This window comes from Monodelphis domestica, chromosome 4 (assembly GCF_027887165.1).
Source record: "Monodelphis domestica isolate mMonDom1 chromosome 4, mMonDom1.pri, whole genome shotgun sequence".
NCBI lineage: Eukaryota > Metazoa > Chordata > Mammalia > Didelphimorphia > Didelphidae > Monodelphis > Monodelphis domestica.
The window spans coordinates 444,958,718-444,980,703 of record NC_077230.1 but is presented as its reverse complement, the minus strand read 5'-3'; the positions used below and the strand labels follow the sequence as shown (position 1 = coordinate 444,980,703).

The window sequence follows — 21,986 nt, the reverse complement described above, 5'->3', positions numbered from 1 at the left end:
CCTGACACCAGCACTTACATAGTTCTACCCCTTCTATAGTAGTTTAAAGCGATGAGCAGACACAGAGACACAGAGACCTCCCCCTCCTCCCACCACACACACTTACACCCCGTCAAACCTCCCCTTGCCCCGCCTCTCTGGTTGCACGTGCACTGGAGGTTCCCCCTTCCCCCACCCCCCACCCCAACTCCCAGGATTACTTACCCTCGACTCATCCACCCGGGGCTTCTCTCTCCCCAGCAGTTAGAGAAAAGAAAGCCTCCTCTGCTGAAGCTCCAGCAGCAACCTTTGCATCGATTCCGTTCCCTCCTCTCTCAAGAACAAAGTACCAAAACCAACACTAGCGATCACTCCAGGAGCAGAGACCGCCCTCACCAACACTTGAACTACAGAGTGGGGAGGTGCCAAAACAAGCATTTTGGGAAATGGAGTCTTCTACAGTGGGAGTGCTACGACGTGCCGGAAGCATTCTGGGAAATGGAGTTTTATTTCCAAGTGCCCGAGGTTTGGAGCTCTGGTGGAGGAGAAGCCACGCACCAAGGGTTCCCATTCTCCCTGGCTGCAGCCGGGTGCTTTTCCTTTCCTTTCCTTATTTTTAGCTTTGATCCTCCTGGACCTCCTTCCTGTGATATAGGAGGCGGCTATAGAAAGAACCACGGAAGCGTTTCTGAGAACACAGACCGAGGGTGAGAAGGAACCCAAGAAGCCCCTGAGCGGGATCTCCTCATTTCAGGGAGGACCGAACTGAGGCGGACTGGCTGGTCCTTGTCCTGAATGAGGCGCCCGAGAAGGCATGGTTCCGGTGCCATATTGATCCTAATAGCAGGGCCCTGGAGCGGAAAAGCCCCAATTCCTGTATTTTAGGAACAATGACTGTATTTCTCTGTTGGACCCAGCTCCGAGATTCCATCTAATCTATTTCTTTTTCCATTTCCTTTGTCCTTAAGCATCCCAAAGAACTTCTTCCTCTTCAACAAAATTTGTTGACTGAGTAAAGGGGGAAAAGGTGAAATGACTCGCCCAGGGTCACTGAGATGGGAATTGTAAAGCCTTCCCAACGGTGCCTGGCACCCAGGAAACTTCTCTAAATGTTAGCTCTTCTAGGAGGTGGAGTCCAATCCCCCCCTCCCTGGTCTGGAGGAGAAGTGACCCTCTCTGATGGTGGGGGAGGGGAGGAAGGACCTGCAGGGGGAGGAGGGACAGTGCAGAGGGTGGGGGGAGGGGTCCCTTGGGATGGGGGAGGGGCGGCAAAGGCAGCCTGGAAATCCACTCAGAAGAGCTCCAGGGTAAGAGAGTGGGAAGAATGGGAGTGGGAAGGGGAGAAAGGGTAAGGATGGGGTGTCTGATGGAGGACCATGAGGAGGTGGGAAGGGCAGAGAGATATCGGGGAGGGGCTGGTACGTTACCCCAAACCCTGCACTTTTGCTAATCCCCTGACCCCAGGGTACTGGTCATGTCTTGGCATCTAGTCCTTCCTGATCCTGAGCAGCCCTGTTCAACTTGGCCCTCTGACCACACCTTCCTTCAAAAAAAACAAATAAAAGAGAAAAAAGTAACTACTAAATGAAATATAAAATATCTAAGTCTTATATGTAAAAGTCCTAAGTAAGGAAAAATATAATTATAACAGGTCCTTAAACCAGGGCCCAATTAAAGTGATTTATGTCAAATAAGCCTGTAATAGCAATCATGCACTTACCCACTCAGCAGCCAGGACTACAGTAATTTGCCACAGGGTAAAAGACAGAAAAGGGACTAGATTTTTGATGCAAATGGGAAATATCATTCCCTGCTCTGATTTTTCCTTGTCTCTCAGGGATAGGGGAGCAAGAACTAGCAATGTTAGGTACTTGATAGAGAGTATGGCACAAGGAGTTGTGAAGATTAAATTTTACTCTCCCCTGGTTGTGAAAATGAATTTAATTATACATTCCCCCCTCAAGAGGGTGTTCACCAACATGCAGATCAACTCAAAGTAGTTGAGTTATGAGATGTATGAGTCAATTATCAGAAGAAAAACCAAAAACATAAAAAGAAAAATTAACCTTTGGGAGAAATAAAAAATTCAATTTTTTTTAGATTAACAGATTTTCAATTATACAGAGTCTTGCATCTAACATAGGTCTAACAGCTGTAACCTGTACTAGAGGGGAAATCAAAAGATGTCACACCAAGAAGTAGTTGAATGTAAGAAGCTGAATCTTGAGCCCCCCCCCCCACTTCCTGTTCTTCCTTCACCAAACAACCTGATAGAGGTTTTCCTCACAGATGGCAAGTCAAATTCCTCTATCTAATAACAATAATCCTTCAAACTAATTTCTTTAGTTAAAGGATCTTTTATCCTTTTGGGGAGAGGGGAATAAGGATGAGGTTGGGAAAGAGGGAAAAGGACTCCCTATTTTCTAAATATGTAACATTGGTTGAAGACTTTTAAAGAAATCTCTTTGATAGGAAAAAATATCTCTTCCTCTGAGAGGAGATGGCAGTAACTCTGCCAAAGTCTTTTCTGGGCAAGACTCTCTTCTTCAGCTCCAATTAGAGGTAGAAAAGGTTATGACCAGACAGAAGATGAAATGGTATCTTCAGACCACTCTCCACAGAAGAAAGGAAAGAAGTGAGACCAGTATAGCTGGGGTCTAACTGACAACTTTTTCAAGCTTCCATGAAACATTCACCCTCTCCTCTCTCTCTCTCCTCCTCCAATGATCTGTGTTCCATCTGATTTTTTTTTCTTTGCTTTGCAGGTCATTTCTTCTGTCTGTGCCCGATTTTCTTCAATCAGAAACCTCAAGTCTAATACAAGGTTAGAGTTCTCTTGTATTGGCCCAGAATCTCCTCAATCCTACCACAATTGATTTATCTCTTTGACCTGTGTGCTCATTTGGTATTATGCAGGTTAAGTCTGTACTCCCTTGGCTCTGTGCAGGTGAAATCTGTGCTCCTTTGTCATCCCTTCTCATTAAATCCGATACTTTCAGTAAGTAAAGTCCCATAATATTTAAACAACCAGTGACAGGTTTCCATAGTCTAAAGCTTTGGGGTACGCATGTACATTTAGGGCTAATGGACATTTTAAACTTACACTAGTGCAAAATCAAAAAATCTTTTTAATACTGATGATGTGTTTCAAGTGCAAAAAATGGGAGTAAGAAAAAGGAAAACTCATACTATATTGCACATGGAAGGAAAAATAATAATAAAATCTTTTAAAAATCAAAAGCATATAGCTTACAAACAGTGACACACTGTGTCAGCCAAAGAGGCAAAATACAAAGGTTTCTCACCCCCAAAATGAGATCCATTTCCTTTTTAACTTAGCCATGATCCACAGTGTGAATACAAATGATTTGTGCAAAGTAACAGGTTACTAATACAGTAGTACAATAGGCAATGCATGTTCAAAGAAAGTATAAAAATTCTCACAATTCACAATAAGCACATTAACTTATCTAAAGGTTACTAATACAAGATTTGTCCAACTAGTTTATGGACTTTTATAACAGTATTTTCTCAGGTTCAAATATAGGATAGTACAAATAAAAACAGGGAATAGACTATATATCCCACAGCAAAAATACAATAGCTGAAGAGAAACAGCAATATCTATCTATCTAGTTAGTTAGCTAGCTAGCTATATCTATATCTACATCTACATCTATATATACTTAAAAACAAAATTAAATCTCAAGGCAATCAGTAAAATGCAATAAAGATTATAGTATTTAATTATCATCTAGTGAAGGTGCTCTCTTTACATGGGAGCAATGGATCCAAGAGTCCTTTTCTCCAATTTTAATAGCTGCTGGAGTAGTTAACAAGACTTGGAATGGACTGTCATAGGCAGGCTGAATTGCTCTAGTATACTGTATGTTCTTTATGTAAACTTTGTTACCTGGGTGCAAGTCATGGAGTGAGAAGTCTATAAGTCCTGCTTATACAGCAGCTCCAGATTCATGGAGCTCTTGCAGTTTGGGCTGTAAATCCTATATATATGAGACCAGAGAAGAATCTCCTCCTAGTAATGAAATATATGTGGGAGAGAAAGGCTTAGCCTGTATAGAGGGTGTCCAAAAAGCATCTCAAATGGTGAGATGTGTAGATCTCCTCTGGGCCTTGTTCTAGGTTAAATTGGGCCAGAGGGAGAATTTCAGGCCATTTTGAAGGAATCTCAGTGCACAATTTTCCAATCATACTTTTAAGTTCTCTGTTAATTCTTTCAACTTGGCCTGAGCTCAGGGGTGTTACCACAAAAATATGGTTTTCCAAGGCAGTGAATTGCCAAAATTGTAAAGGTTTCAGCCAAACTGTAAAAATAATTTTTAGTGTCTTGATTTTTATATTAAAAATAAGTGGTTGCCATGGGAAAATTCCCAAATATGAAATACCCAGGTCAGCTGGGTTTTATGGAGATTTTAATTAATACAAATGAAGGAATTAAGGGAAGGGAGAGAGACAGAGTAAGAGTAGGAAGGGCCTAGGCCAAATGGCCTAGGCCTGCCTGAGCTTTAAGAGAGACTAGTCAGTCTTTTATCCACTCACCACAAGATTTGTCCCAAGCAAAACTCCAGTCCTTCACTGAAATCCTCAATTCCTGAACTGAGTTCAGAGACCCAGCTACTCCAACTAGTCCAAACTCCCCCCTCCCTAAGTCCAGAGAGCCAGTTCCTTTTAAAGAGAAATTTCTCTTATGTCATTTCCCCTAAATTTTCACATCTACCAATCACAGTAGACGTTTTCCCCAGGACTGACCATTCTTAGTTCACATCTTCTTTTGTTCTCACCTTCTCTAGGTAGACTAAAACTTCACACTTCTTTTGTTAAGCTTGCCTTTTGTAAGTTGCTTGACCTTATAGTGATTAATTTAACCTTTATAGGTACTTATTAGCACACTTTTGTATTAGATCTAAAAATAGACCTAGCTTAGGGTTTTTGCTTCACTATAACTATAAGTTGGTGACTTTTCATTGTTCAGTAAGGAGTTTACAACTTTATCTTCCCCTAAAGTATGCCCAAGTATGGGTGGAGTAATGTTAAAATTCCCAATCAAGTACCTCCATTTGTTACAATAAGGGAATAGCCTTAACCAAATGTTCTAAGGTAGAGTCTGAGCAGTTTTTAAGATTCACAGGGGATGGTATGGTACATGGAATTTAGGAGTTATTCCCAAACATGAAGAAATCTGAGACAGAATCAAATCAGTAAAATGAGTTCCTCTATATAAATCAATGCATGCTGGCAGGCCAAAGTGAGGAATAATTTCTTTTTTTTTTTAAACCCTTACCTTCCATCTTGGAGTCAATACTGTGTATTGGCTCCAAAGCAGAAGAGTGGTAAGGGCTAGGCAATGGGGGTGAAGTGACTTGCCCAGGGTCACACAGCTGGGAAGTGTCTGAGGCCAGATTTGAACCTAGGACCTCCCATCTCTAGGTCTGGCTCTCAATCCACTGAGCTACCCAGCTGCCCCCATAATTTCTTTTAAAAGCACTTTGGCAACAAAAGCCACTGTGGCTTAAGCAATAGGAAATGCTTTAGACACTTTGGTTAGCTGATCTACTATGACCAGACAAAATTTATACTGTCCAGCTTTTGGCATAGAGAGAAAGTCAATTTGTAGGTGTTCAAAAGGTGTGTAAGCCAGAGGACACCAAAAGCTTTGCCACAAAAGGCAGGCTGATTAAATGCTTGCTAGGTAGGGGAGGCTGTACACACTTTAGAGACTATGGTAGTTGTCATGGGCATTGTATCTCCAGAAACTCAGGTAAACCATATCAGGGAAATTCCTCTGCTTCTTGAGACCCTCATGACTCCCAATCTAAAACACCTGACCTTAGAGATTACCCTTCTTTGATTGCTCCCATTCAGTTGAAATGAAAGAATATAAAAACTCCGGAATGGAGGCATTCGGGGACAACCTCTAGGTTGTTCCACTTATGTTGTCTTGATGGCAAAGGATTTATCCCCTTGTTATTTTACTGATAAATCTTTCTCTTTTTACCTTTAAGTTAAGTTTCGGAGTCTTGCATTCTTGCAGAAAGGTATCCTTCCTGAACCCAAGGGGTACACCTCTAAACCCCATAACAGTAGTTGCTGGGAGCCATCAAGACTATATGAATGACACAGTCCACATGGAAACCAGGAACTGCAAAGCAGTCCCCAGGAAGGATGGAAACACCCACTGAAACCCCCTAAGTAAATTTCCTTATTAACATCCCCTTACTATTGGAATTAATTATGATTCTTATTTAGTCCCAGGAAAAATAGATGAGAGCAACATGCTTGCAGGGTTAATAGAGATGTTAATAGAATCTGTCCCCCCAGAATATTACCAGGAGAGCCTACTACAGGAGAGCCCACTTACAAAATTAAACGTAAGGATTCTTATATACCCACTTAGATAGGACCCTCTTTTCTAGGCATAAAAACTTCTGGCAAATCTGTGCTCTGAATTCCCTAACCTACATCTAGGTCATGTTGATTCTACACTCTAACCATGCACTTAGCAACAATGTTTTGTTGACTGTCTCCCTAGGCTTCCCATCTGTTGTTGGTTCTATGGAAACATGTATGTTGAGAATGAAACTGTGTACCAAGTAGATGTGTGATCACGAGGGTATAAAATAAAGCCAGGCCTCAGCCAAGATGGAGCAGTTTATCCTGTGAAACCTGTGCTGCGGGTTAAATGCGAAAGCTGTGTCCCATCCATCATTTCGTTGACACTGTCCCACCTCCAAGACTCCACCCCCTGTGGGAGGCTGGCCCACACTACAGCAAGTAGTTATGCTAGGGGCTATCCATAGTCTTTTAACAAAGTCCACAATGCCCTGGGTACCAAACTGACCATTTTTTTGTGAATGGAGTGGCAAATTTGGTGATAAAAACTACTAGGGGGCAGAGATTTTCCTTCAGATGATACCCAGACTCCATTTAACTTTTTGGTCTTAAATTTTTGCTTCCATTTTCCCATTTCTTTTTCTTTATAAGAAAGGGATAGATTTAAGTCATCAATAGTTGTCAATGTTAAAATTAACTCAGTGGCCTCCACTAGCTTTTCCACGGTATCTGCCTGGTCATTCCCCAGACAGAGTTCAGTGCCATGTGTATGGGCAGAACAATGAATTACAGTTAGGGCTTCAGGGAGCTGGAGGGCAGAAAGAACTTCATTAATAATTTCTGCATTAGCTCTACATTTTTCAGCTGATGTTAAAAATCCCCTTTGAAGCCAAAGAATGCCCACTGCATGACATATTCTGAATGCATATCTAGAGTCTATGTAAATTGTTGCCTTCTTATCTGGCAATTAGACAGGCATGTTTTAGAGCTATCAGTTCTATACCTTGAGCACTTATATTTGAGGGCAGTGAAGCTGACCACAGAGTGGCAAATTCTTTGACTACAGCAGCTCCTGTGTAGTGTATACCATCCCTCATAAAAGAAGAACCATTAGTAAATAATACTAGTTCTGAATTGTTTAAAAGAGTATCCAGTAAATCCATGGACACTAAAGATTCACAAATGTGCAAAGGTTCTCCTGAAACTGGTAAATCGGGAAATAAGGTTGCAGGATTTAGAACTGCACATCATTTTAATGTAATATTTTCATTATTCAAAAAGGTTACCACATACTTTGTAATTCTCTGATCAGAAAATGCCTGTGTTCTATGTAGTAGCAATAATGCCTTGACGTCATGTGGGCACATTATGATTAAAGGGCATCCCAATACTAAATCGGTAAATTTAGTCATTAGCAAGGCTGTGGCAGCTACTAAGACATGATGGTGCTCCTGAAGCTAATGGGTCCAGCTGGACCAAATAATAAGCAATGGTTGCAAAGCAGGTCCCAAAGTTTGAGTTAAAACACCTGAAGCTACCCCTCTCTGTTCATTTACTACAAAGGAAATGGTTTATTTTAATTTGAGATACCTAGAGCAGGGGTATATAGGATATGTTACAATTGTGAAAGAACTGACAGGGGTGTTCCACTTCTAATTTTAGTACTTTAGGTACTGAATTTGTTGTTAGTGCTATAAAGTGGCTTAGTGATTTCCCCATAGCCAGGGATCCACTGCCTACAAAATCCTGTTGCTCCTAGAATTGCCCTCAATTGCTTCTTATTGGAAGGTGAGTTCAATTTTTTACCAGCTCCTAGTCTTATTTATTAGTTCAATAGTTCTTTTATTTTCAATTTTATTAATTTCTCCTTTGACTTTTAGGGTTTTGTTAGATTTAAAATGGTTGAGGTCTTAAACTGTAGTGAGTTAAAATGGTGGAAGATATAAATTGTGATAGATATAAGAGAGGGTGAGTAAATTTGACCGCAGAAAATATGTTTCACTACAGTGTCTTGGTTTTAAATCAAATATAAGGTGGTCGCCAGGGAAATATTCCCAATTATTCAAATACCCAAGTCAACTGGGTTTTATAGAGATTTTTAATTAATAATAAAATGAGGAATTAGAGAAAGAGTAGGAAAGGAATAATTATGAAGGGCCTCAAGCCAATATGATGAACTGGAGGAATTCCAGGTGAACTGGAAATACCTCCAGGAACCAATGCAGAGTGAAAGGGGCAGAACCAGGAGAACATTGTTCACAGAGACTGATGAACTATGGCACAATCGAATGCAGTGGACTTCTCAAATAGCAGCAATGCAATGATCCAGGACAATTCTGAGGGACTTATGAGAAAGAACTTTATCCAAATTCAGAGAAAGAACTGTGGGAATGCAGAAGAAAAACATGCTGAATCACATGGCTAGATGGGGATAGGAATGGAGATTTTGGCTTTAAATGATCACTCTGTTGTGAATATTAATAATATGGAAATAGGTTTTGAGGAATGATACCTATAAAACCCTTTGTAATTGCTTCTTGGCTCTGGGAGGGGGAAGGAAGGAGGAGAGGGAAAGAACATGAATCATGTAACGATGGGAGAATATTCTTAATTAATTGAAAAATGAACAAATAAATAAATTTTTAAAAATAAAATATAAATTTGTTTGAATGTACCCATTCTAAAGCTATTCTCCAGTTTCTTGAAGATGCTAATTTGCTTGAACTGTCCAACCTTTTGAAATGTTAATTCTATTATATCTTCTTATAAATTGAGACTATCTCTTTAAACCTGATGAACATTTTGTATTGGGAACATTTTGTATCCCAGTTTTTCTGTAAGTCAGGAGTGTAAGATTAAAATTAATATCCAGTAACTCCAAGTATTATATTTTATAAAGTTTATTAATAATCACTTGAAGTGGAAGAAAAAGAAATAGAAATTAAAAACCTAATTTTCTAACTAAAGTAAGACCATGTGAGTAAGCTTTCCTGGCAAGCTCTCCCCCCAGCCTCCACAGCCACATTCTGGGAAGAAGAGATGGATTCCATCAAACTGGTTGCAACCTGTATACAAACTTTGGAGAATTTAATAAGCTAAATATCTCAATTGATTTTAAATGGTCTTCAGAAGTGATTTTCAGATATCTAGTAGCACCACTACCTCTGACTGATCATTTGCCTACCTTTCACTTGTGTATAACAAAAGGTAAGGGTCCATTTAGTAGTAGAAGTGAAGTGCAACAGCACTATTGTATTCCCCACCTCTGCATTTATTAAAAATGTAATGGATGAGACATCTGAAGTGATTTTCACTATTGTAGCCCATACCTCCACATTGCAATGGATGGGACACAAAGACATGCATTTTACAGCTGTTACAGTTCCATGCCAGAGGAGGGAGGTTCATCTGGAGGTGGTAAGGTTTTCCTAGAGTGCATGGTACCCCCCTGAATGGCCCCTGAGAGGGAGCATTTCCCATGAAGTCTAGTAGCTTCTGGATTTTTTTTATATTTCTAAATCTTCAGTTTACTCTATCCTTCCACCAGAGCAATCTAGATTCTTGGTGACATTAGACCCAAAAGATTTTCATCAGCAGTAGAGGGATTTTTCTGGACTCTCCTGTTAAATTTTGGAACAATGGCAGTAATAGATTTTGTTAAAAATATCTCAGTCAAGGTTGAAAGATTGGCTAGATCTGAAGAACTTGTGACAAGTATCCATGAGACTCAGTGGCTATAGAGACTCAGTGAATCCTAATGAGTGGGGTTTGTTTGCTATTGTTATTTAAATGTGCTCTTATGACTTTGGGGATTTTGGTACTTCTTGAATGTACATTAGCTGCTACACTACTGTGTTTTGTTTTGTTTTTTAAGCTGTTTTCTTAGTTTAAAGTATGTACACTTACACTGTGGATCATAGCTAAGTTAAAAAGGAAATGGATCTCATTTTTGATTGAGAAACGTTTGCATTGTGCCTTTCCTTAATCAACCAAAGTCACTGATTATGAAATCTATACATATTTGATTTAAAAAAAATTTTTATTATTGTTTTTCCTTGCATGTGCAACAAGATATTTGAGTTTTCTTTTTTTCTCTCATTTTTATACTTGAGGCACAGGTTACCAGTATTAATGTTTTTTTGATTTTGCACTAATATAAGTTTAAAATATACATTTGCTCTAATATGAACACATACCCAAAAGCTTTAGACTATGGAAACCTGCCATTGATCAATAAATGTTATGGGACTTTGATTAATAATTGTTTCTGATTCCAGGAGAAGGGATCACAAAAGAGCCACTACACAGTGTCAAGGAGGCACAAAGCAATCTGCACTGTGCCTACAAGCACAAGGTCAAGGAGACCAACCAATCCTGATGGAATTAATACAATTCTGCACCAAGACAGAGGGCTTGTTTTGGGGTTTGAGATTGCAGCTGTTTGACATACATCAGACATAGGTCTTCTCCATGCCATATTCTGAAAAGTACCTCAGTTTGGCTAGAATATTGGCTCCCCTATCCAGAAGAGCAAAGGTAGAATCAGACAAGGGAATGATATTTTCCATTTGCTACTAAAATCTAGGCTTTTTTTTCTGTCTTTCATAAGTGTGGGAATTTTCTGTACTTCTGGCTGCTGATTGGGTAAGTACATATTGCTGAAAAGGTCCTACAGGCTTGTGGGACATAAATCACTTCATTGGACCCTGATTTAAGAACCTGTTATGGATTTATTCTTATTTACTCAGAATTTATACATACTATTTAATTTTGATTTTTTTTTCTTTTCTTCTGTTTTTTTTATGTTTTTGATTTCCTTTTAACAATTGATTCACATACCTCATGACTCAGCCAGACATCCCTGAGTGATCCATGTGTTTGTCAACACCCTATTCAGGGGGGACCATATAATTGTCATAAATTCTAGTTTTATAAAATTTTTCTTATTTGAGAGTAATTTTAGGATAAGAGGCTTGCTACCTCCCTGAATCCAGAAAGTGAACTGTTTGGAGGAGGCATGAAGATGCCTGCAGAAAACTGACACTGCACCAAAGGATCCAGAATGAACTTTGGGAGGTAGTGAAATGGAACTGTGAGGGGGTTGAACCCATTTATTTTGTGTGTACACTTATGCCAACGGGGACTGTACCTAATTGACTTTTTGTTAATGCACCTGTCAATCATTGGTTTAGTTCACTTTCTCTTCTATTTCCCTCTTATCCCCAAATTATTGTAATTTCCTCTTAGAAAGTACTATATTCTATGTATCTTTAGTTGTCGATCTTTAGAGATATAAGCTGGTTATGTTTAAATGATCCATTGGAGAGACTAGTCTCCCAAAAGATTACAGGGAGGATTGTGTAATTAATATCTCTACCCTAAAACTACAATTCCCAGCACTCCACTCTCCTTCTCATGTTACATGGTGACATAGGGATAATATAAATTTGGTGTAGCTCTGCCTTTTGCTCTCTTTTCTTCCTGTCACAGCTTTGGTAGAGTGGGCTTTTTAAACAGGCAAGAGAATTTAGTCACATGGTCTTTATTAGATAATTACCTTTTTTATTCCTTTACTTCAAGTGATTATTAATAAACTTTATAACTTTATAAAATATAATTCTTGAAGTATTAGTTGTTAATTTAATTTAAATCCTACAGAAGAAATACAGTGCAATGAAGAATCATAACTCAAGAAACCCCAGTGAAAAGGACAATTTTGTAAATTCTTTAGAATCTACAAAAAGAAGGGGGAAAAGTCTTAAATTCTTCCTAATAGAATTGAAGGAAGCTAAGGATGAACTATAGATTACAAAAAGAGAAATCATATGTTTTAAGGAAGAAATCATAATGATGAACAAGTGAAAAGAGATTTCTATCTACATGAAAGAGAATTACTTCCAAATGGTAGGGTCTTACTTAAACTAGGACTGTTGATAAAAGGTTTGTCCAATACTGCACTAGATTTGGCTGATAACGTGGATCTGACTGCAGTAAGTTATCCCTAGGGTTCCAGGTCTAGGCTTGGATCCTCTATTTTTCACAAATAAACTGTTGTTGAAATTTAATGTTTGTAGTTGAGGCATTGCCGTAAAGGCAGAACCGTAAGGGTTAAGCCTCCTCTTCTCTCTGTTTGGGCTGCATAGTCAGGGTCGTGGGTTGAACTGTGTACGACCTGCCCAGCTGTGTGCTCAAGGTTGGAGTACCATCAGAGGGAGGACTGATAAGGTTTGTGAGAAAGAAACTGTAAGGTTGGAGTAACCAGCAGAGGACTGATAAGGGTTGTGAGAAATTGTGAGAGACTGTGAGAAAGTTGCTTCTCTGTCTTTGTTTGGAATCCTCTCGGTTCTTCCCTGTGCCTGGCAGGTAACGTCACGAATTCCTATGAATCTGCCCAATTATTAGTTCCTGCTGTTGCTGGGCGATAACATCATATCTTCCTGTGTGTCTTAACCTATATATTGCTTTGTTTGAACTCAATAAAGGGTTGTTATGCTTTTTCATATAGCATCCATTCGTCACTCTGTATGTTTGTTACCCCAGGCAAGGTCACGAAAAGGTTGGCCACCTTTTTGATGAGCCTTGCAAATATTGAATTGTAATCTTTTTGTGGAATAAATTTCCCTTTAGCTTGTGAATCTTAAAAATTCTCATACCCTACTTCATAAGGTTTGGTTAAGACCATTCCCCATTTAAGCAATGAAGGGACTTAGATCAGGAATGTGAGACCTCTACTCCACCCCTACTTAAGCCTGCTTTAGGGGAAGAAACTCCTTGCTGAACAATGAAAAATACTTAAACCCATACTTATAGTAAGGCAAAAGTTCTTAAGCTGTGCCTATTTTTATATCTAATACAAAAGGGTGCTGAGTACCTATAAAGGTCAGGCAACTTGTGAATTTACAAGGAGCAAAGAGCTGAGAACTTACTCAGAGGTTTTCTGGTGTGAACTTAATTAAAAGTTCAAGCCTTCTTAGGTGTGAACTAAGAATGGTCTGTCCTTTGGAAACCGTCTACTGTGGTTGGTAGATGTGAGAACTTAGGGAGGTGACATAGGAGAAAATTCCCTTTAAAAGGAGACAAAAAGCTCTCTCTAGGGACAAGTCAGCTGGGAAAGGCTGAATTGGAGGAGGCAGCTGGCCAAGGCTGCCTTGAAGGGTCTCTCTCGGGGCTTCCTCTTAGATATCTTGTGGTGAGTTGATAAAAGACTGACTGATCCCTCTCTTAGGGTTTTCAGCTTAGGCTGGCTCATGTTGGCTTAGGCTGGTATAGCCTTTTTTTCTCATTATTCCCTTTTTCTCTCTTTCTTTAATTCCTCATTTGTATTAATTAAAATCTCTATTAAAACCCAGCTGACTTGGGTATATTTAATATTTGAGAATTTTTCCCTGGTGACCACTTTATTTTTAATATAAAAAACATATCTTTGCGGTCACAATTTAAGCCAAACACTCTTTTATCTGCCACAATTTATGTCTTCCACTATTTTAATTATTACAAGCTCTTCAAGGTCAAAATTCAAGACTTTCAGTCCCCTCATTCCTCAGGCTATGACACTACAGGTGAATCCCCCCTCCCCCTTTTGTTTAAGATGAAAGGATTAAGAGATAGACGGATTGATAGCCAGGTCCAGCGACAGGAGGTCCTAGGTTCAAATCTGGCCTCAGACACTTCCTAGCTGTGTGACCCTGGGCAAATTGCTTAACCCCCATTGCCTAGCCCTTACCTTCTGCCTTAGAACCAATACATAGTATTGATTCTAAGATGGAAGGTCAGAGTTTAAAAAAAAATAAAACAATTAAGTTCCAGTGCCAGTTCAGGGCTGGTAAGTCATGATGCATTTTGATGCAGTTTGAGAGTGTGTTGGACTAGCCACCAGAGTGAGGAAAGCTTGGAGTAGCACCTTCCTTGTCTGGACAAAGACCTGCTTCTCTTGTGATGAAGTAATGAGGGAGAAGTTGAGGTCCCATAAGTCCCCCTCCTCAGTGGTAATTATGAATTTGAGATAGCAGGGGATGTCCAGTGGAGGGACTGAGTGGTGAGGTCCCCCATATAAATACACACACACACACACACACACACACACACATGCACACACACAGAATTGTGCTAGAGTAGTGACATGGGCATTGTACCCCCAGAAACTCAGGCAAACTATTATCAGGGAAATTCCTTTGCTCCCTTACATCCTCATGACTCTTAACCCCAAACATCTAATAATTCCTATAAAACTCTGAGATTATCCTTCTTTGATCCTCCTTTAGATTTAAGATGGACAGAGATGCACCTCCAGGTTATACCTCAATACTATCGAGCTGTATCTCAGACATCTGTCTGTTCCCTAAAACTAAAGAATACTTTATGAGGGTCATTCCCTATGTCTCCAGGCAGACCCCAGTCAGATGACCAAATGCCTGAGGGTTTACCATTCTAGGGTCATGTCCTCACCATGACAGCATCTGTTGTAAAGAGTATAAAATCCCCAGAAATGATGTTGTCTGGGGGAGAGCTTTTCCATCCATGCTGTCCTCCCAGGGTGAGAGCTTTTCCATCCATGTTATCCTCCCAAGGAGCAGCCTTCTGTCTTGCTGTTCCACCTTTACTATCCTCCTGGCCATTCTCAACATTACTTTCTAAATTAATAAATTTCTCTTTTTATTTTTAAGCTAAGTTTTGGAGTCTTGCATTCTTTCAGAAAGGTATCCTTCCCAAACCCCAGGGGTTCACCTCTTCATCCCACAACAGTAGTATCTTTTATCTTTCTTTTAGATTGTGGAAAGGCAACTGACCACATTAATTGACCAGTCAAGTAATAAATTAATATGAAATGAAGAAATCCAGCCTCTTGAGAATTGCAATCATTACAGTCAACACCTTTCATATGAATTAGCTCAATCTAACCCCAGTTCTTAAAATGTTATATATTTTTAATCAATACCCCCTATTTTCCTCATCATAATTACTCTTCTTTCTATGTGACTAATTATAAAATGAATGAGTATATTCCATTAACAAATGAAATTTATCATAAAGCAAAGACAAGATGTTTTGGCTAAGCCGCATCCTACACAGTGTTTCCCTAAATGTGCAATATAATAAGAGACTGCTCCTCTTCACTTAGCTAGAATCAGTCTGATTCTATGTAACTCTTTGGAATCCTCTTGGTGCTTGTGACCTCTTGGTTACCATGAGTGACTTTGTCAAGACATCACGGCCTGATGCCTCTGAGCACATTTGGTAAAAGCCTTTAAGGAAACTGAGTAGAGAATTCCTTTTTCTTAGTTTTCTCCTCATTAATCACTGGTAATATTTTCCCCAGCAATACACAGCACTTGGTACCTTCTCACAAACTCTTCAAAAAATGTTACCAGATCAATTCTGACACTTGTGATAAGGAGCAATTTCAGATCACCTTCTCTCTTTCTCCTCCACAGAATCTCATTCTTTACTCAGACAGCACATACCATCTACCTGATTCCATAGGGAAAAGCATTTCAGAGTGAGACACTTCTACAGGTTTTATTCTTCCAACATCTCACTTCAGATACAAAATGTCTTTGTCAATATTCCATTGGGCTCTGAATGATTGGTCTCCAGAGCTGGCTCTGACACTCTTTAGGATTAAGAGTTTTGGGGTCAATTCCTTGTGTGCTTCAGTTTTCTCTAGTCACTTGAGGAGGGTTGGACAAGATGAATTCTGAAAGGCTCAACTCTGAATCTTGAGACTTTTTTTTTTAACTCTTACCTTCCATCTTGGAGTCAATACTGTGTATTGGCTCCAAGGCAAAAGAGTGGTAAGGGCTAGGCAATGGGGGTCAAGTGACTTGCCCAGGGTCACACAGCTGGGAAGTGTCTGAGGCCAGATTTGAATCTAGGACCTCCCATCTCTAGGCCTGACTCTCAATCCATTGAGCCACCCAGGTGCCCCCTTTGGGTATGACTCTTTGAACATCATTCTAAATTTCCAGAAGTTCAAGACTCACCAAAGTGCTATTGTTCTAGAAAGCCAATGCTGAATCTTGCTGCTCATTTTCTGAGAGAAGGATGATAGACTCAACATAGAGTATGAGACATAATAGATGGTATATTGTTAAATAAGATGACTATTTAGTATATCTGCACAACATGGCATATCTTTGAATCTGAAAAGTAGAAAATGTATAATCTACATTGAAAATTATTGCAGGAGAGTTAAAAAAGATTAATCTTATTTCTCAGCTTCGCATATAAAATTTACCAAGAATGACCATATGATAGTGCCTACAAAATGATAAGAACAGAATATCTGGAAGGTTACCTGAGACTGAGAAAATTGTAAGTATAATTGACAAGTGACATTTAAAGGAAAGATAGTAAGGGCAGTGGAGAAAAACTGTTTTCTACTAATGACAAATGGTCAGGCACAGGGTTTGAGTTTTAGTCTAGTTGCAGGAAGGCTGGTCAGGTCCTGTAGCATACCAGGCATGGAAGTATGGTTGATGTATTAAATACTTGATCAGAGCAGTTAATGATCAATGTATAGGCAGTTCTAAGGGCAAGAGAATTCCTGGGCCTAAGCCACAAAGCTTAGCCCTCACCTTGTCTAACCTCATTCCTCTGAAAAGTGCATGTCAGGTGAATCCCCACCTACTCTGATCTTGTCATTATCTATGCTACCAAAGAGAATCAACTATGCTTTGTTACGTATTCATTCATCCTCACAATCTACAATAAAGCCTGGGGTAAGCTTTGGTTCCTCCTCTTGTTTCCTGCAACCTTGAAGTTCTCCCTGCTGTCTCTCTCTCTCTTATCTTTCCTAGCGCCACTCTTGGCCACATGCTTTCTATTTCAGAATTCTTACTTCCATGTGCCAGCATACTTCTCACATTTTCCTTTAATTGTCTTTCCAAGGAGAATGTCATCAGGGATTCATGCCTTCCCTTGCTAAAAATATTGACTTGTCTGTGTCTCTTATTTATCACCCATTTTCTCAGACTCCTTGCTCATTCTCGAGCCCCAACCCACTAAAGAAAATTCTTTTTATAATAGTCACTGGATGTCTGTTATAGGTCCCTTCTACATTCTAAGTTCTTGACCTGAATTGTGAAAGGTAATGAGAACCCTGGACCTGCCTGTGTCACGGCTCCATTGTGAGCTTTCAGTGTTGTTGTTCATGAAGCTATTTCTAAAATAAACCATCTTGCAGATATAATGAAGTAGTGTATCCAAAGACTGATTCTGATTGTTTCAGATTTTAAAAGTCCTCTTTGACTGGGGAAATAGAGTAAAAATAAATTTACTTCAACATCAAAGGAAAGAGCTTATATTTCTGTGTTGATACCATTATTTGTTTTCTTCAGAGGATGAGGCCAGTTTTGAAGTAAAAGAGTTGTCCTCAAAGCTAAGTCTTTTTGTGGAAGGATCTGGTCCCCAAAAATATGTGAATGAGGCTCCCTGAGACTTCATTTGGAGAGAAATATGCGAGTCTAATATTAAGGTAAATAAAAATCCAAAGTGTGACAGTGAATTTGGTGAAACTATAGAGAAATTCAGATAATACTAAAATCTCATTCAGTAAAAGAAAATAACCTCAGGAAGGAAATGTCTATCATCAGGATAGTAAATACAGCAAATACTTTTGTGAAGAAGTAAAACATCGTCAGTCTCATGGACATCTCCTGAAATGCCCATTTTTCAAGTTAATCTAGACAGAGTAACCTTCATACCTCATTAGACATCCAAATGGTAACCCTGCAGAAATGGTTTCTGGGAATAATAAAGGTGGGATGGCCTTCAGTCAGATCTCTGAACTTCCTGCACATCAGATTATCCACAATGAAGAGAAACCCTATGAATGTAAACAGTGTGGAAAGGTTTTCACACAGAAGGGTCATCTTGCTGCACATTAGTGAATCCATACTGGAGAGAAAGCTCATGAGTGAGGCTGAGCTTACAGTTGCCACTCTTAGCTTATTTAACAGAAGAGGATCCACACTGGGGAGAAACTTTAGGAGTAGAATTATCATGGTAATGTGGAAGAGGCATGAAAGAAGAGAGGATTTATAAGCCAAGCCATGCATGCAAAACAAAGTAAAGGACCTCAGCTGTCAATCAAGGGGAACATTCCAAAATAGAATGTTCCTAGGAAAGGCAGTTGGAGCCTGGCCAGGAGAGACCTGGGTGGCTTTTCTGACAGAGTGGTGAAGAAGCTGGTATTTCTAGCTTTGAACTATTTCTCTTGGTTTTGGAGACAGTCTTCCTTGGCTTCTGGCTGAAGGGGGAAGAAGCTGAGAAACTGATCCTTATTAGCTTCTGTCCCAGGCTGAAAGATGCTTGAGAGGGGCTTCTGGAGTTAGGCTGAGAAGAAATTAACTTTTGGTGGTGGTTTTGTGTAATTGGAAGAAGAAAGAAGATTTAACAGTTGTCCTCCATCTCCTTGACAGACTTTTTTGTCACAATTGTGACAGGACTGACATTTCCCAAAAATCCTCATAACCCTTCCTTGTAGATTAGGGACAAATCTCATTCCTCCCACCTCATCTTACCTCAATCTCCATCCTGTTGTTCCCAATAAACCCCCTTACTTGATAAAGGAAAAGAAAAGAGTTTTTCCTCATAAACCTTATAGTCTACACAGGGGGGAGGGGTGAATCAAAAGGCTTCAAGAAGAAGGTAGTGAAAGGCAGGATTGAGGGAGAAGGAGGGTAGGAAATAATCTTGATCTATTAGCCATCAATAGTGATCAATAGGCAACCACAGAGTATCCCCTCTAGTAGCATCTCTCTATCTCTCAGAAGTACCTCTATCTCCATTATAATTAAGCATCCTGAGGTTCCCCTAGTATCTCTCTAGTCACAAGCCAGAGTGTATCCATTTACCACAACCAGAAATAGCTTCAAATTATCATTTCTAATACAGTAAGGCCTTCATGCAGCAATCATCTCTTATTCCCAGCTTGATAATTCCTTTCATATAGAAGTCTTGTCACTGTCATGAATGAGGGAAGACATTCAAATGGAGAGTTTAGATCTTGTCCAGTAGAAGAAAATGCCTTCTGAGGAAACCAATTCTAGATGGATTCCCAGTGGGAAGACTTTCAGGCAGAGATCATCACTTTATATGAGAGAATTTCAGAGAAACCTTATGAATGGGTTCTAGGTGGACATGGTTTCCTTAAGTTTGTGTGATCACTATGTATGGAGTCGAAACTGAGAGGAACTCAAAAATTCCAAAGTTTATCCTTTGTAATAACTTATTAAAGAATATGACCAGGGAAAATTATCACTTAAAGTATAATTCTTTCTTAAAAGAGAGAGATGGGGAGTGGGGGGGGGGGTGTACTGTCGCAAGTCATTGAGAAAAGACAAAATACTCCCCAAGGATTTATAGAAAAATGTGGGGCAATACCTTAAGTCATTGACTGAAGACAAATACCAAAAAATTCACAGAAAAATCCCTTACTTATAGGAGAATTCTGATGCAATCAAACCGCTCAGTAGGGATTATCACATTTTTAAAATTGTTGGAGACAGAGTGTTGAATAGCTTTACAATGGCTTCACAATTAACACATTCAAGCCAATTAACATCTTCAAGAAATTGGAAAATAGTCTCACAATGGAGACATCCAAGCAAATCAATCTTTTAAAGAAATGTTCAGGAATCTGGAGACAGATACAAAGATGAGAGTAGTTCCAGACTGAATTATCTAGGAGGGGTTGATGAGAGGATCAGTCAACCTCCTGGAAGAATCTTCAAAAGATACAATACAAATAAGACAAAAGGGTACTCAAGATTGGTATTTAAGATTTGATCATTGACAGACTGGGGCACTTGTTGCCCCAGGCAAGTTCCCAGAGGAATTCCAAAAACCCAACCCAAACACTTAAAGCAGTCCTACAGGGAACAGATGGGCATGGGGTGGGGAATTGGCTTTTACTAACTCTTTAGACATAGTAATTATTAATAACTTGAGAATGATACACTAATCTCTCACTCCAAACAACTATTAATTAGAGAAATGCAAATTAAAACAAGTCTGAAGAATCACCCCATATCTATCAGATTAGCAATTGTGACAGAAAAAGTAAGTGACAAAAGTTGAAAGAGATATAGGAAAAATGGGATACTTCTGAACTACTAGGGGAGCTGTGAACCATTATGGAGAGAGCAATTTCAAACTATGTCCATAGCTCATTAAAAAACAGAAAGGAAAAGTATCCATATAGCTAAAAATACTTAAAGCAGCTCTTTTTGGTATTGCAAAGAATTTGAAAGTAAGGAGAAACTTATCAATTGGGAAATGGCTAAGTAAATTGTGACGTATGACTATAATCAGACAATATTGTATTGCAATTTGTAGGATACCAGGCATATTAGCATCTTGGAAGTATTATTGATGTATTGATATTGTATCCTATCTATTCATTTACCAGACTCATGATCATGTTACTTATTGACTATTGTATTGCCGAATCTTCAGTCCAAAGGACAAGAGAATTCCTGAGCAGGACATCATTGGCCACAGAGTCCTAGCTCACGCCTTGTCAGACCACATTCCTAATGTCAACTAGGGGGAAACCTCTCTTGTGACAAGGTCAAAACCTGGGGTTTCTACACTCAAACTAAATAAACTGGGGATCTCTAGATTTCCAAGTTGACACTTTCCAAGGCGCATGTTGGATTAATCTCCTCCTCTTTGATTTCATGATTGTCAATTCAACCAGTGTTAAAACCTATGCCATGTCACGTATTCACTAATCACCTCCCACTCCACATTCCTAAAATCTCCAATAAAAGTTGGGGAACACATGCGAGCCTCCCTCTTGCTCCTCTTGCCCTCTTGTAACTCTCTTGTTTCTCATAAAGCTCTTGCTTCTCATTACTCCTCTTGCTCATGAGAAGTATCACTAGAGCTTGCTACATCCCACTTGTTGTCTCTGAGTCTATTCCTGCCTTTCTCCCTCTATCTCTATTATCTATTCATTCATTTTCCTCCAGTCTCCATTCTCCTTCTCAGGTCACCACCCACAAGTAAATTGTGTAGGAACTGCAGGCGGCTCCTACACAATTAATTTTAAGCAGGGAGAACAAAGAAAAACAAAGAAACACTCACAAAAACTGATGCAAACTGAAGTTAGCAGACACAGGGGAACATTGTACAGAGACAGCAATATTCCATGAAGAACAACTATATTTAGCCTTTCTCAACAATGCAGATATCCAAAACATCCCCAAAACTCATAATTAAAAAAAAAAAAAAGTTCATCTACCTCCAGAGAAAGAATTGAAGGGGTCTGAATGCAGACCAAAGAAAAATATTTTACTTTCTTAATTTCTTTTTTTAGTTTCCTTCCACAAAAAGATCAATATGGGGAAAAGTTTTGCATGATTGCCCATGTAAAATCTATATCAGATTGTTTACCTTCTCTTGGGCTGGAAGAAGAAAATCCAAAAATAAATATTTTTTAAATGTTGGATATTGTTTTTATTTCTAATTGTGGTAAAAAAAAAATATCCATTGTTGGGAGATTTCAGAGGTATGATCAGTAGAGAACAATGTTCTTCCAAGAATAAAGAGGTCTATAAGCAGTAGTTGCAGTAGTTTGCTTCAAGTTCATCCTTGACTCTACACTGGACACATCATTCTGGAGAGAAGATTCAGTAAAACTCATTCTCCAG

The 21,986-nt window shown here is 39.3% G+C and overlaps 1 protein-coding gene across 1 annotated transcript in view; it reads right to left on the bottom strand.

Annotated features, from left to right (window-relative positions):
- LOC100619803 (zinc finger protein 420-like) overlaps positions 1–21,487 on the bottom strand; it is a 121,181-nt gene extending 99,694 nt beyond the window's left edge. The window contains exon 1 of the mRNA XM_056825815.1: positions 205–21,487. The gene's annotated coding sequence lies outside the window, so the exon portion shown is untranslated. The remainder of the gene's footprint in view (positions 1–204) is intronic.
- Positions 21,488–21,986: the final 499 nt, after the last annotated feature.